The sequence below is a fragment of the Bos indicus genome, chromosome 11 (assembly GCF_029378745.1).
Source record: "Bos indicus isolate NIAB-ARS_2022 breed Sahiwal x Tharparkar chromosome 11, NIAB-ARS_B.indTharparkar_mat_pri_1.0, whole genome shotgun sequence".
In the NCBI taxonomy this organism is placed as follows: Eukaryota; Metazoa; Chordata; class Mammalia; order Artiodactyla; family Bovidae; genus Bos; species Bos indicus.
In genome coordinates, this window is record NC_091770.1 from 85619292 (window position 1) to 85636502 (window position 17211).

General features: G+C 42.1%; 1 long non-coding RNA gene across 1 annotated transcript in view; it reads right to left on the minus strand.

Moving 5' to 3' along the window:
• The window catches only part of LOC139185828 (uncharacterized), a 43771-nt gene extending 28036 nt beyond the window's left edge, over positions 1-15735 (minus strand). Inside the window, exons 1-2 of the long non-coding RNA XR_011569395.1 lie at positions 15434-15735; positions 12164-12334 (exon numbers count right to left, since the gene is read on the minus strand). This is a non-coding gene — a long non-coding RNA (uncharacterized lncRNA). The remainder of the gene's footprint in view (positions 1-12163; positions 12335-15433) is intronic.
• Positions 15736-17211: the final 1476 nt, after the last annotated feature.

Genomic DNA, 17211 nt, shown 5'->3' on the forward strand with positions numbered 1-17211 from the left:
TATTCTAAGACATCCTCAGGCCTCCCATGGGGAGCAGTTTTTAAAGCTGGATTTACAGATCAGTAGGAATGGATTCTTGGAGAAGGAAATGGCAACCCACTCCAGTATTTTGCCTGGAGAATCCCAGGGACAGGGAAGCCTGGTGGGCAGCTGTCTATGGGGTCGCACAGAGTTGGACACAACTGAAGCGACTTAGCAGCAGCAGCAGCAGCAGCAAGAATGGATCCCAGCTTGCCTCCCCGCCAAAGTCCCGTCAGCGCTGACAGACGGTTCCCATGGATTACTGCCTTCCTCTCTGTCTGGGAGGGGGTTTCCCACCCAAGGGGGCAGACAATCTACCAGAGGTGGGTGATTACAAAGAATTGTCCAAACATTTTATGCAGCAACTGGCTCCTGTGGTTTTCACCCCAAGGGAATCCTTGGCTTACACTGTTTTGTCTTGCAACTTCTCTGTCCCATTAGGGAAAAGAGCCACCAGTGACAGGGGATCTACCGTACTCCAAGCCCGGCCCTTTACATACTTATCTGAAAACGTCTTTATATATGAGACTCTGCACCTCATTTCCTTCTGTTTGGTGGTGCCATCTTACATTTGTTCACAAAGATGGCAGCTGACTTTTTCTCTAGGGAAGTATTCATTTGTAGATGAAGAGTTGGGTCCATCACAGATACATACAAGACAGCCCTCTCCCTACTAAGCTTGAGAAGGAAATGGCAACCCACTCCACTATGCTTGCCTGGAAAATCCTATGGACAAAGGAGCCTGGAGGCTACAGTCCATGGGGTCGCAAGAGCCGGACACGAGTTAGCAACTAAACCAACCTCCCTACTAAACATGCAATGTTGGGCTGTAGAAGAGAACTACTGGGTCCAAACAAGGAGATGGAAGTATCTGGTCAAGGAGAAATAGCATGAGCTTTGAAATCAGACAGACCTGGATTCTAAACCTACCATCTTAACATTGTGATCTCTAAGGAATCACTTAATTTCTATATCTGAAAAATGAGGTTATTGAAATCTAGACAGGTTTAGAAGGAAAACCTTCCAAAGGAAAAGGGCTGGTCCTAGCCCAAGCATACAATGTGAAAAATGTGTCCAAAGGAAAGAATGGCAAATGTAGGTACCTCGGAAATTTACTATAATCTAACATCTGGCAATCAGTTTTGTGACAATAATGACATGATTTTTTTCAGCCCACCAAATGTCCACCCATCTCTCAAGATGGAGTCACACGGACCAAGCTCACTATAGTGATGAAAAAACAGAAAACCAACTTTGAAAATGGTAAGGAGGATTAGAATTATGATAAAAACCTCAAGGTCACATCAGCATGACTAACACTTTCCCCCTACTGGAAAGCAGAGGGGAAGCCACATTATAATCACGAGTTGACTGGTGAAAATGGAGTCAGAACAAGAATTAGATGAAACGCCTGTTTCGAAGCATCAGGACACTGAAACCAAAATATTCACAGCCCCTCTCCCAGGAGAGTGCCTGTATAGGCACTGGTGAAGTTTACCTCCACACCTTCTGCTTCCTGGGGTCCTTTGAGATGGCCTCATTTTTTCCCTTAGAAATACTCACATGCTCAGTTGAGTTTCTTCAAATCCCTTAGACCCAAGGAACATTTTTCTGCTGAAAGTAGTTTTGCATTGCCCTGTTCTGATCTCCTGGGGTTGATTTTATAACTTAGCTTTCTGAAAGCAATCTCAGTTGTATCTACAATATTTATCCATAGATTTTCTAGAAATAGTAAATGTCGTAGATTTTGTATAGCATTTGGAACATAACAGAGGTTGGAGAAATTTTGATGAGGATTTTATGTACTGGTCAGAATACACTTGGGCTCCAGATCAGGAAATATATCAAAAGAAACAGCAGGAAATGTAAAGGAAGGGGGGGAATGGGTGAATCACAGATCATGGTCATTTCTTGATTCCTTCCGCAAACAGTAAATCCTATCTCTTTACCATGAGACTGGGCATGTGACTCAAGCTGAACTAGCCATAGGACCCGAGTCCTATAGCCACAGAGACTGGCACAGAAATGAGGCATACATCCAAAAGCAGCCTAAAGGTGCCCTTTGTAAGTCCTTGTAAGACAGATATGCTGTTGTGCTCTGGTGTTTTGCACTGGCTCAGAGTATAGGAAGATTGGCTTCCCTCATAGCTCAGCTGGTAAAGAATCTGCCTGCAATGCAGGAGACCCCAGTTTGATTCCTGGGCCAGGAAGATCCACTGGAGAAGGGATAGGCTACCCACTGCAGTATTCTTGGGCTTCCCTTATGGCTCAGCTGGTAAAGAATCCACCTTCAGTGTGGGAGACCTGGGTTCAATCCCTGGGTTGGGAAGATGCCCTGGAGAAGGGAATGGCTACCCACTCCAGTATTCTGGCCTGGAGAATTCCATGGACTGTATAGTCCAGGGGGTTGCAAAGAGTCAGACACAACTGAGCAACTTTCACTTTCAGAGTATAGGAAGAGGCCACATCCCTGTGGGTAAAAGACAGAGAATCTCCTAATAGAAGAGAAAATTCCCACCATCCTGAGATGATGTAGATCATATAGCAGGAAATAGGGGTGCAGAAAATGGGAGGATGGAATTTCTTCTCACTCCTGGGGTTTCTCCTTGGGTCAATACTCTGAGGAGATAGATATATGCAGGGTGCTCCTGATGGGAAGTGAAACAGTGGTTGCTGCTACATCCAATTATCCAGAGCCAGCCAGACAGACAAAAACAGCCTGGAAAAATCCATGTGGATGGGCCAGGGTCTGTTTGCTGAGAAAGCAGGCATGGTACCTATTTGTGAGCTACTCTGTAACTCCCTAATTTTATTCCAGCATTCACCTGTGCTCTGAAAAAAATGGGGAGGGTTTGTAACCACCCAGAGCAGCAGAAATGTCTAAGTACGTTCAGGTTTCTATAACAAAGACCATAGACTGAGTGGCTTATAAGCAACAGAAAGTCATTTCTCACGGTTCTGGAGTTTGGAATCTGAGATCACGGGGCCAGCATGGTCAGGTTCTCATGAGAGCCCTCTTTAGAGTCCCAGACTGTTGACTTATGATGCTCCCATGAAAGACAGAAGAGAGCACAAGCTCTCTTGTGACTCATAAAGGCATTAATCCCATTCACAAGGGCCCTGCCCTGGTTCAGTTCGGTTCAGTTCAGTCACTCAGTTGTGTGCCACTCTTTGTGACCCCATGGACTGCAGCACACCAGGCCTCCCTGTCCACCACCAACTCCCAGAGTCTACTCAAACTCATGGGCATTGAGTCGGTGATGCCATCCAACCATCTCATCCTCTATCGTCCCCTTCTCCTCCTGCCTTCAATCTTTCCCAGCATCAGAGTCTTTTCAAATGAGTCAGTTCTTTGCATCAGGTGGCCAAAGTATGGGAGCTTCAGCTTCAACATCAGTCCTTCCAAAGAACACTCCAGGACTGATTTCCTTTAGGATGGACTGGTTGGATCTCCTTGCTGTCCAAGGGATTCCCAAGAGTCTTCTCCAACACTATAGTTCAAAAGCATCGATTCTTTGGCACTCAGCTGTTTTATAGTCGAACTCTCACATCCATACATGACCACTGGAAAAACCATTGTCTTGACTAGACGGACCTTTGTTGACAAAGTAAATTCTCTGCTTTTGAATATGCTGTCTAGGTTGGTCATAACTTTCCTTCCAAGGAGTAAGCATCTTTTAATTTCATGGCTGCAATCACCATCTGCAGTGATTTTGGAGCCCCAAAAAATAAAGTCAGCCACTGTTTCCACTGTTTCCCCATCTATTTGCCATGAAGGGATGGGACCAGATGCCATGATCTTAGTTTCCTGAATGTTGAGCTTTAAGCCAACTTTTTTACTCTCCACTTTCACTTTCATCAAGAGGCTCTTTAGTTCTTCTTCACTTTCTGCCAGAAGGGTGGTGTCATCTGCATATCTGAGGTGATTGATATTTCTCCCAGCAATCTTGATTCCAGCTGTGCTTCTTCCAGCCCAGCGTTTCTCATGATGTACTCTGCATATAAGTTAAATAAGCAGGGTGACAATATACATCCTTGATGCACTCCTTTTCCTATTTGGAACCAGTCTGTTCTTCCATGTCCAGTTCTAACTGTTGCTTCTTGACCTGCATATAGATTTCCCTGTCCTGGTAATCCCATCTAATCCTAATTACCTCCTACAGCCTCACCTCCTAATACCTTCTCATGGGGGTGAAGGGAGTAAATTTCAACATACGAATTTTCAAGGAAGACAAACATTCTATTCATAACAATGAGTAAAGAGTAAGCAGCAGCCTCGAGGCAGCCTTGAAGCTTTAGCAATCGGGATTAGCCACTGGTTGAGTGGCTCAGACAGAAAAGGATCTCCCTGCAATGCAGAAGATGCAAGTTCAACCCCTGAGTCTGGAAGATCCCCTGGAGAAGGGAATGGCTACCCACTCCAGCATTCTTGCCTGGAGAATTCCATAGACAGAAAAGCCTTGCAGACTACAGTCCATGGGGTCGCAAACAGTTGGACATGACTGAGTGACTAATACTTTCCAAGGGGAAAGTGTATCTTCCCACCAGTGGTGTGAACACCAAGGGCTGGCCTCACCCTCCAACCCTGAGCACCTCCACCCACTGTCACAGGCAGGCATAGATTCACCCTCCACTGTCAACCCCAAAGGACTTGATGTTATGAAGCACGTGACATCTCTCTTCTCCAGTTGCCTTATGTATGATGACACTCAATACATTTATGCAGACTGACTTGTGGCTCTGGCTCTCCCTTTCTATAAGGAATTTGGGGGCTGCTGATCTGCATGTCCTAAAGGAAATCAGTCCTAAATATTCACTGGAAGGACTGATGCTGAAGCTGAAGCTCCAATACTTTGGCCACCTGATGTGAAGAACTGACTCAAGACCCTGATGCTGGGAAAGAATGAAGGTGGGAGGAGAAGAGGACAACAGAGGATGAGATAGTTGGATGGTATCACCAACTCAATGAATATGAGTTTGAGCAATCTCCAGGAGATGGTGTGAAGGATGGGGAAGCCTGGCATTCTGCCGTCCATGGGGTCACAAAGAGTTGGACACGACCAAGTGACTGAAATGATATGGATGTCGCAGCCTAAAAACAGACAGAACCTATGAGCCTAGAAACAAATCCTGATATAATCTCATTACACTGGGAAAGGCAAAGTCTTTCTTTAAGTAAAGAGGATGTAATAAGGAGCAGAACTACTTTCCAAAAATGTTCAAAGTGCTCACAATGGGAGAGAAAAATCCCACATGTGTTCTAAGGGGTCAAAAGGAGGAGAATTAGAACCAATGAGTAGAAATTCTACCGAGATGTATTTTTAGTTCATCTCAAGGGGGAAAATGTGCAGATCCTTATATCTGATAATGAAGAGCAAAGGATGACTCCCATTTTCCTTCCCAACTCACTTTTAGTTCCTCCAAAATGCTCTAAAGAGCACAAACATAGGCTTATGAAGCTAACACAACCATACAGGGAACAGCAGCACTAAGGGCAGCTGTTATCCTGGGTAGGTACCTGCTAAGATCTTTACAGACCTCTTCTCACTGTATCTCCACAAGGACCCAAAGAGGTAGGTACCATTGTTGGCCTCATTTAAGGATGAGGAAACAAACTTAGAAAGGTTAAATAACGGCAAATCAACTCTAGTCTTAACTAGTAAATCATACTTTATACATGTTTTCTAAGGTTGTTTTCAGTGTATACAGCCACTTAATGACACACTACATGAAAAGGATTTGCTACAGAGGATCACCAGGCTGTATTGTCCTGGGATCCACCAGGAGTGCTGAGTCATCCTCACCCAAGTGCAATGGGCGTCAGGCTTCCCGGAAGTCCCTCCACTGACTTCCAAGTATATTTCTTGTCAAATGTTTGCTTTGTTGCTTTGCACACTCATGCCCATAAGAATCTTGAACTGGAATTTTTTCAGAGATGGAATGAGAAAAGCAGAGCAAGAGAGAAATATGCAGAAAAGTCCTTGGCAGGACATTGGAAGCTGCTAAAAGTTGGATAGAGAGGTGATGAGCAGAAATGTCTGAAGGTACAATTTGAGTCCAGATGGCCAGCTAGATTTTTCACATGAGAGTAACTATTTTGGGAGAGGCAGAAGTTCTACAAAGACTTTTTTTTTGGTCACATCCCTCTAAATAGAGGCAGTTACTCTTCTGGGACAAAACGTCACACATTGTGTGCCAAAGTCATACTCAGTACAGAGAATTTGGTATTGTCTGCTCACAAAATTTTAGTATCTTCCAAAAGCTTTCAACATAAAGTTTGAAATGTCTTAATTTGACACACACAACCCACATGTCTGGCCCCTGTGGCAGCATCTCTCATTCCTTCTACATATACACACTTGGTCCCAGAAACACTGAGTTGCCTGTAGTTCTAGAAACAAACCTGCTGTTTCATGACTTTCTATTTCTGCCTTTAAAGTCTTCCTGCTCTTTTCCTTAAATCTTATTTATTCAATACTCAGGTCAGCTACCCATGGGCCTCCCCAGGCCAGCTTCCCTTCTTTGCCTGCATGGTATAATGTCATTCTTCCCTCTGCATGCATTCATGCTGAGTCGCTTCAGTCATGTCTGACTCTTTGCAACCCTATGGACTGTAGCCCAGCAGGCTCTTCTGTCCTTGGGATTCTCCATGCAAGAATACTGGAGGGGCTTGCCGTGTCCTCCTTCAGGGGATCTTCCTGACCCAGGAATCAAACCTGAGTCATTTAAGTCTCCCGCATTGGCAGATGATCTCTTAAGTTTCCTGCACTAGCACCACCTAGGAAGCCCCTGTCTGTGCTCCGTAACAACCATAAACATCCTATGCCATCTGCATCACTCTATAACTCACAGTGAATTGTATCCATTGTCTCCCAGCACTGCTTCCATCACCATCAGACAGTAAGTAGAGGGAAAGGATTTCATTGATTTCATAGCCACAGAAGGTTAGCACTGTGAATGATTTAAAAACTAAACGATTTTGGTGGTCCAGTGGTTAAGAATCCACCTTGCAATGCAGGGGACACCAGTTCAATCCCTGGTCCACTAAACTCCCATATGCCACAGAGGAACTTAGCCCATGTGTCAAAACTACCAGGCTCCAGAGCCTGAAAACTGCAAGTACTAAGTCCACTTGCCTGCAACAAGAGAAGTCACTGCAATGAGAAGCCTGCATAATGCAACAAAGAGTAGTCCCCAGTCAACTCAACTAGAGAAAGCCCACATAAAGCAACAAAGACCCAGTGCAGTAAGAAATAAAAGTAAATATTTTTTCTAAAAAATGCTCCACATCAAAAACATCTTTTTAAAAGAATTTTTAAATAAAAAATAAATGTGTTTTCAGTTCCATGTAAGCTAAAGTCAGTGCACAAAAACCAATCAGATTTCTACATACTACCAGTGAACAACTAGAGACAAACAAAAATTTGCAATAGCTCCCCACAAAATGAAGCACGGGGAGGTATAAGCTAACAAGTCATCTCCATCAGAAGCCAGAAAATTTGATACAAAGGGCCAGAGAGATTTTAGGCTTTAAGAGCTATTAGAGTGTTGGCTACATATTCCTCTTTGTTTTTTCTTGTCTTGCTTTGCTTTTATTTTTTGTTTTATAACCCATTATAGACAGCATATTAAAAAGCAGAGACATCACTTTGCCAATAAAGGTCCATATAGTCAAAGGTATGGTTTTCCCAGTAGTCGTGTACAGATATTAGAGTTGGATTGTAAAGAAGGCTGATGGCTGAAGAATTGATGTCTTTGAACTGTGGTGCTAGAGAAGACTCTTGAGAATCTCTTGGACGGCAAGGAGATCAAACTAGTCAACCCTAAAGGAAATCAACCCTGAATATTCATTGGAAGAACTGATGCTGAAACTGAAGCTCCAATACTTTGGCCACCTGATACAAAGAGCCAACTCACTGTGAAAGACCTTGATGCTAGAAAACATTGAGGGCAAAAGGAGAAGGGGGTGACAGAGGATGAGATTATTGGATGGCATCATTGACTCAATGGACATGAGTTTGAGCAAACTTGGGGAGATGGTGAAGGACAAGGAGGCCTGGAGCACTGCAGTCCATGCGGTTGCAACAAGTCAGACACAACTGAGCGACTGAACAACAAAAATGTAAAAACCCTTCTTAGCTCACTAGTCTTACAAAATAAGCCATAAGCCAGATTTGGCTCACAGGTCATACTTTACAGATCCCTACAAAATCCTAATGAAAGACATAAAAAACTAAAAAAAAAAAAAAAATGGGGAGACACAGTGAATTCATAGATTGAAAAGTGAAAGTGAAAGTTAGTCGCACAATCGTGTCCAACTCTTTACAATCCCATGAACTGTAGCCCACCAGGTTCCTCTGTCCATGGAATTTTCCAGGCAAGAATACTGGAGTGAGTTATCATTTCTTTTTCCAAGGGATCTTCCCAACCCAAGGATTGAACCTGGGTCTCCTGCACTGCAGGCAGATTCTTTACCAAATGAGCTACTAGGGAAGTCCTATTCATAGATTAAAAGACTCAATATAGTAAAGATGACCAATTGATCTATAAACTTAATGTAACATCAATCAAAATCCCAGGACTTTCTTGGTAGATATGGACAAGCTAATTCTAAAGTTCATACAGAAAGGCTAAGAAGCTATAAAAGCCAAAATCATTTTGGGAAAAAAAAATTAAGTTAGAAAAATTATACTAATTAATATTAAGACATTACAAAGCTATAATAATCAGAGTAGTGTGATGTATATTGGTGAAGGAATAGACACAGAGATCTTGGGATAGAGCGACCCATAAATATGTCCATTGAATTTTAGATAGAGGTATGAAAACAACTCAATGGAGAAAGAGTAGTCTTTTCAACAGATAGTTTTAGAACAATTGGATAATCCATATGCAAAAAAAATTTATGCATGCCTTATGCAAAAGTTAACTGAAACATATTAGTTCAGTCACTGAGTTCTGACCAACTCTTTGCGACCCCACGGACTGCAGCACACCAGGATTCCCTGTCCATCACCAACTCCCGGATGTCCATCGAGTCGGTAATGCCGTGCAACCACCTCATCCTCTGTTGTCCCCTTCTCCTCCTGCCTTCAATCTTTCCCAGCATCAGGGTCTTATCCAGTGAGTCAGTTCTTCATATCAGGTGGCCCAAGTATTAGAGCTTCAGCTTCGGCATCAGTTCTTCCAATGAATATTCAGGACTGATTTCTTTTAGGATTGACAGGTTTGATCTTGTAGTCCAAGGGACTCTCAAGAGTATTCTCCAACTTCACAGTTCAAAAGCATCAGTTCTTTGGCACTCAGCTTTCTTTATGGTCCAACTCTCACATCCATACATGACTACCAGAAAAACCATAGCTTAAAACATATTAACTTAAATATAAAAAACAAAAATTATAAAGCCTTTGGAATAAACACCATACACCAAGAACACAGTCTGTAAAAGAAAAACTTGACAATTAGAGTCACCAAAATGAAAACTTTTGCTCTAAAGAGTTTTCTTTGGCATCATTTTATTAAAGAAAAGGGATGTTTACAGAGATTTAAATGAGTAGATGCCAGTGCCTTTCTGCTCATTGTCATATATTCCTTGGTTATATACTCTTGATACAGACAGCCAGATATTTACCTTGGGTTGAATAATGACTAGAACTATACACTCATTCTAGAACCATCATCAGATGCGACCCTTTCTCTTGTGCGGTCTGCAGCAACTCACCCATTTTCTCAAAAAAAGGCAAAAATTAGAAAGCCATGTAGAGGAGAAACAAAATTAATCATTACATTTTTATAATGACATTTTCAAGTATTATTTCCTCCTGGAAACCTTCCTCTCTGAAACTCCTCCTGTTGGACATCAATTTAAAATACCGCCACAGTATTTCTCTGTCAAGGCATTTCCTTTGAAGAGACTTTTCTAAACCTGGTCAACAGGCTATCTCTCATTCAGGATGAATGTTATACATGATGAACATCCTTGATATCATTCCTGCTAAGGGGAAGCAGTCTCCTTTAAGTTTCACAGTAAATTGGGAAAAGATGTACACTTTGCTGTGTTTTCTTCCAAGTTGTAAGAGAAGACTTAAAAGGGGGGTATGCACCTCATAAATGATTTTTTTCTTCCCTCATTTCTGACCTCAGTTTATTTTTACCATGTCCAGCACATCACATTTCAAAGCTTCAAATACTCCTTAAATATTCGAGTTATTCAACTCACAGCTTCTCAAATATCACGTGATCTCGGTCCACTGGCTAGTTCAGCTCCTTCTGCTTTGGGCTCTGCTTGACCTAACTGGTTTCTTTTTAACTTTTCTTCTTTGCAACTTGATTAGAATGAAGAGGAAATAAAAGGGGAGGAAGAAAGTTCAATAGAGGGTTAAGTGAGAGGTAGGAAAATGGAAGGACAAATGATAGTTTAAAAGAGGAGAGAATCTTTAACCCAAATGTATTTTAATCACACAGTTTGGGAACTTTTGTCCCTATGAAGCTGTAGGGACATGTGCTCTAGAGCGAAGTTTTGTAGCAATGGTCATGGGGAGATGCACAAGAATGGACAGGGCTGCTTTGTAATGAACTTTTTATGAGTTCTCTCTGGTTGCTAGGTATGTGTGAAACATTCTTTCCTTGGGTCAGAGATTTTATTACCTTCCCAATGGCCAGGATTTCACTGCAATAACTGATGGAAAACATTTGTTCAGTATTCCAAGGGCTGAATAACCAGCTCATAACAGCAAGCCACATCTATGGGGAGAAATTGGAGCAGTCACTCCAGTCCAAAGAGCCCAGACAGTCCGGAAGAGAGTTCTTAAACAGCAGAATAAGGATGCTGTTCCTGGCTGGGAGTGGAGAAGGGTGTGGTGGTGGGGAAGTTGCAGGGGGGAGGTGGGGCAGGGGACTCAGGACCACCCACCACAAAAGCCAAAATACCCAAGAGAGAGTTTATCCCAAGATGCCCTGCCCTGAAACCTTCAGCTACAAGTAAAGACAGAAGCGTCCTAAATTCTGGGAGAGCCAAAGAATGTGACTTGACCAAACTTAAGGTGTCACGGTTAATCTTATTTGTCTTTGCCTAAAGCAACTAACTACAGTTCAAGGGTGGAAGTTATTGAATTTTAAGTTGAGAACAAAAGAGCTGGACAAGCTTTGCCACACTAGCCATGAAGAAACAAGGAGAAAAAGCAAAATGTAACAGGAAGAAAAAAGAGAGGAAAGGAAAAAGCTACTGATCGTTAACGCTTAGTAAGTGCTTGCCCATGTCCTAAGGACTTTACGACATCTCACTGTCGTGGTCAAAACAACACTGACTGCATCCTGTTCTCTTCTGACTTCTCTTAGAAGAGAGGGGTCATTCAAACTAAAGGGACCTTAACAATGGAGTGATTTTAACCTTGTTTTTCAGCAGAAGCAGAAATGGCGAGGGTGGGATGATTTGGGAGAATGGCATTGAAACATGTATATTATCATATATGAAATGAATCGCCAGTCCAGGTTTGATGCATGATACAGGGTGCTCAGGGCTGGTGCACTGGGATGACCCAGAGGGATGGGATGGGGAGGGAGGTGGGAGGGGGGTTCAGGATGGGGAACACATGTACACTCATGGCAGATTCATGTCAATGTATAGCAAAACCAATAAAATATTGTAAAGGAATTAGCCTCCAATTAAAATAAATAAATTTATATTTAAAAAAAGAAACCTTTGTTCAAATGAAATTATCAGAAAACTCACTATACAAAATCAGATAAAAACTGAACTAAGATCTGAAAGGACTTGAGTTTCCTAAACAAGAGAGTTGATGATAAACCCAGGCAAGAGCTTGGGTCTCTTTCTTAGTCCATGCTCTTCCCATCAACTCACAATCATCTCTTTATGGAAAAAGCCTGATAGACATTCTTGAATTCATGTCTCATCCCTCCAAAAGGATCACAAGTCTTAAAGGCATATTTCAAGTCTCACATCCTTCTTTTTATCCTTCATTCCATGTAGACAGGGACTGACACACACCAAGACTCAATATGTATCTGTAGACAAAGTCTGGGGAATTTTTCAGTCATGCATATATATGCAGACCAACTTTAAAGCTTATAAAGAAGTTGCATTGGTGAGGGGGCATTTTATGCCTCTGTCTGGGTAACCTACCTCTTTCGAAGTGTGTCCTGAACAACCACAGGTACAGGTAAGCACACAGGCTGTGAGGTCCTACAGTCCTCTCCAACAAGTTTATTCCAAGTGGTGTGTCCATGAGGGCACTGCCCCAGAGTAGGTAGGCAAGCTTCAAGATGAAGGAAAATAAATTGCTTGTGTCTGAAGCTGGGAAAACACAAAATTGGAGGATGAGCAAGGATTAGAGAGCCAAGAGGTCCAAGTAGGTCATGATGCTAATTCTGCTAAGATTGAGGAATTTGTTCATTAAAAATTGAAGTATTCAAATATTGTTATTACTATTAATTATATAAGCATATCTAGGAAGAGAATGACCATTTGGATTCTTAACTTCCTGTCCTCTTGCTTTCCTGCCGTATAAGGTGATTAGACCAGATGGAGGCCCGTGAGACACACAGGGCTCAGTTCAGTCAACACTACTGTATATAAATGTTGGTGAGGATGATGTGGAGAAAAGGTATACTGATTGCAGGAATGTAAAGTGGTACAGCCACTGTGGAAAACAGTATAGAGGTTTCTCAAAAACCCAAAAATAGAACTACCATATGACCCGGCATTTCCACTCCTGAGTAGATATCCAAAAAAAAACCCCAAAACCACCAATTCGAAGAGATATATGCACCCCAATGTTCATTGCAGCATCATTCACAATTGCCAAGATATGGAAGCATCCTGAAAGTAATCCATCAACAGATGAATGGAAAAAGATTTGGTACATATATACAGTGGAATATTACTCAGCCATAAAAAGTGTGAAATTTTGCCATTTTCAGCAACATGGATGGTCTTGAAAAGCATTATGCTAAGTGAAATAAGTCAGACAGAGGAAGATAACTACTGTATGATATCAGTTATTGAGAAATCTTAAAAATACAATAAATACAATATAACAAAAAGTAAGCAAACTCACAGATATAGAGAACAAACTAGTGGTTACCAATGGGGGGGGAGCAGCAAAAAAGGAGTGGGCAAATCAGAGATACAAACTGTTGGGTGTATTGTACAGGGACATATTGAACACAGGGAATATAGCCAATATTGTGTGATAAATGTAAATGGAGTGTAACCTTTAAATTTTTATATTAATAAAAAATGTGAAATAACATGACAGTCCCTTGGACTACAAGGAGATCAAACCAGTCAATCCTAAAGGATATCAATTCTAAATATTCATTGGAGGGACTAATGCTGAGGCTGAAGCTTCAGTATTTTGGCCACCTAATGAGAAGAGCCAACTGGTTGGAAAACACTCTGATGCTGGGAAAGATTGAAGGCAGGAGGAGAAGGGGAGGACAGAGGATGAAATAGTTGGATGGCATCACTGACTCAACGGAGATGAGTTTGAGCAAGCTCCGGGAGATGGTGAAGGACAGGGAAGCCTGGCATGCTGCAGTCCATGAGGTCATAAAGAGTCTGACACGACTGAGCAACTGAACAACAATAATCATAATTTTTTAAAAAAAACATTTACTGTATGTTAGGTACTTTGTGAAGAGAAAGAGTATCAATTTCCTTAGCTTCAAGAAACAAATAGCTGCTCCTTTCCTTCAAGAATGAGAAAAACACAACTTGCCTTCAAGAAGCAAATAATCTCTCCAAAAATGTTTGGGTAAGTTCAGTGCAGGGGGCAGTGTTTAACATGGTGTCTGGTGCCCAATGGATGCTCATACTTGATGGAGTGAGCAAAGGAAGGCTGGAGGTGCCACTGGGGTGGTGTGGATCACAGAGGAGGGAAAATGAACGCAGACTAAAGTGAGAGGTGAGTGTCAGAAAATCGTTTGATAAAAATGTAACAAGTGCAAAAGGAATGAACATTTTAGAGTACTCTGCATTTTACAAGATACTTTTGCAGGAAGCATCTCATTTGTATTCACATCCCCCAATAAAGAAGGTAAAATTCTCCTTTGATTTCCAGATAAGCCAATAAAGAAATAAGAAGCTGGCTGAGATCGGAGAGCCAAAGTTGAGACCTAGCCCCACAGCTTTCAGCTCTCAAGTGGATGTGTTTTCCAGGGGGCTGTGCTGCTACCAAGAATTGCCAAGTCTCAGCTCTCTCCAGGGTACTTAACACTTAAGGTGTATTTCCACTTCCACCACAGTTGGCCCCTAAGGAGTCATTTCAACCTCAAAATGGGAGAGTGGGGAACGTTACTTTCAAAATTTTTGGATCCAACACCTTGGGTATGATGGGTTTTCCCTTTTTCTTTCCCTTGCCTCATCCCATAGAAAAATAATGGTGAAAAGGAAAATGACGTTAGTATAACTCTTTGCAACCTGTGGCCCGCCAGGCTCCTCTGTCCATGGAATTCTCCAGGCAAGAATACTGGAGTGAGTTGCCATTTCCTTCTCCTTGGGGATCTTCCTGACCCAGGGATTGAACTTAGGCCTCCTGCATTGCAGGCAGATTCTTTACCATCTGAGTCACCAGGAAAACCCAGGAATAAGATAATTTTAATAAAATAGCAGGCCATGATCCTTAACAAAAACTCATAAAATGGATGCAAAAGGGTCAGTCTTAAGCACAGGAAGGTGTTTTTAACAAAAGAATATTGCCACACACACACACACAGTTTTAAGGTATGGTTTCATCCCTCTACCTCTGTAAAAAATTAAACTACTTTTTGCAGCTCTCTGTGAGCACCAGGTTCCTGTACTTTCTTGCATGTAAATGAGAAATAACTCAGGCTGTTAATGAGAATTCAACATAAAGGTAGCACCGAAGCATGGTGCTGCATTATGAAATGGCTATTTACATTTGTTTAATTATCTGATTAATTACAGGATCATAAAATCAGAATGAACTGGGGAGAGAAAGGGATAGCAAAGAAAATGCAATTGACCATCTCCTATTCCTTATCAAATCAAGGTTCGCCTGCACAAAATTGCTCCTCGAAGCTTGCTCCCTATTGCATATCTCGTCAAATCTAAATGAATCTGAAGGCCCCTGAGACCTCATTCCTCCTTTGCGGGTGGCAGAATGAACAGTGGGCCAGAGGTGTGGCTAGAAGTCTGACTTCACCTTGAAGAAGTCCCCAGGCTTCCTCTTTCTCTTCCTTCTCCTGTCCCACATCAGTCCTCCCAGGGCACCCCATTCACAGTCTTCCAGCAAGAGACAGAACAATCACCCCAACACTCCCTCTCCTGTACCAGAATACTCCACTCATCACCCCATCCAGCCCAGTCCACCTCCTTATCACAGCCAATCCATCACCTCCTCTCCAGCTCAGGACCATGGCCAGGGCTTACCTCTCAACTGAGCTGTGTGTGATGCTTAGTTGTGTCTGACTCTTTGCAGCCCCATGGACTGTAGCCTGCCAGGCTCCTCTTGCATGCAATTCTCCAGGCAAGGATACCAGATGGGGTGCCACTTCCTACTCCAGGGGATCTTCCTGACCGAGGGATAGAACCTGCATCTCTTGCCTCTCCTGCATTGGCAGGTGGATTCTTTACCACTAGTGCCACCTGGGCAGCGCCACCTAGGCTGTGGACATCTCCTAACAGGCCTCCCTCGGCCTCCCTCTCTCTGGCCTCCATCCCCTAACTGAGCCATCTTGTACTGCCAGAGTAATGCTCTACATCACAAATCGGAGCGATTCGGTCTCTCAGCAAAAACCTTTACTGTTTTGCATCACCCTTGGGGACAACGAGAAACAAGGTCGTTCACCCTTGACATACGCCCCACTTACCACACTTCTTTAATCTGAAAATGCACCATAAATAACAAAATAACAAGCATTATATTACAACAGCAATCTAGTATTTTTGAAATTAGACTTTCTAATACTTAATATGTACCAACAATGGAGTACAAGTTTATTTTTCCCTGGAAAAAAAAATGGCATTATTGAATTGACAGTGTATTTTAGAATCAAGGAAATGAGGTATGAAGGAAAAATAAATAGGAAAAAATTTGCTTCAACTATTGGGGAAAAGGGAGAATATTTTGAAAACTAAAACATCCCCACAATAGCTTTATTATCATTTTCCTTAAAGAACATGAACTTGAAGACAGATGAGCCTGAATTTTGCACCAATTCTGATACTTTTTGGACCTCTGATCTTGGGAAAGGTATTTAACCTACTGACCTTCATTCTCCTCCTTTGTAAATTGGATAGACTATCTACCATACACCTTCATCAAAAGATGAACCTATATAAGCTGAGTTACACACTCAGGACAGTCATAAAGCAAAGAGTTAATAAATACAGCACTACAATGAGAATGGATATCACCAGAATCACTTTTCCCTCCCATCACAAAAATATATCCTAAATATCACATCTCTGTTTTTTCCTCCATTGATATTAGGTGTGGCAACTGTAGAAAAATAAATATATATAGTTGACTGAAACATCAACAAAATTCTGGCTGTTTATAACATGAAAATATATTTTTAAAATTCCTACTTTAAAAGAAAATCTGTACCCTAGCCTATCACCTTCATTTCAAGTAATTATAGAAATTTCAAATTCACTTTTGTAAGGAAAATGTATAGATGATCCATTAGAAATGAACACAATGGAACTGGATGCTGTGTTTAATGTGGCTAAGCATCAGAATGAAGGATATAACTGTGTTGCATATATTAAATTTAATAATAATAATTTTCATCATTAAATCCTTTATTCCCAAGCTGGTGGACAAGGAGCAGTTGAAACTCTTCCCAGCTTGCCCTGTACCACTCGACTACTTCAACATGCAAGACGGAACCGGCTGCATAAGCTACCCACGGTCCAATGGGTGTTATTTGTACAATCTGTGCAAGGAATCCTGGAGACAGTGCTGGTATCCTCTCAGTCAATCATGGCTCGGGTCCAAAAGATTTTGTCACTGTAAATTAATCAGCCCATTCTCCCCTCACACTATCAGGGCCAAATATGAGCAGAAGCAGAAAAAGGGAAAAGGAATGCCTGTCCTGTTGAGTGGACACTGCAGAAATGCGACCATCACAGTCAAGTTCTGCGCAGTGCCTGACGCTTACAACCTTGGGACTACAGGCACAAGGACAGAATGAGGAAACTTC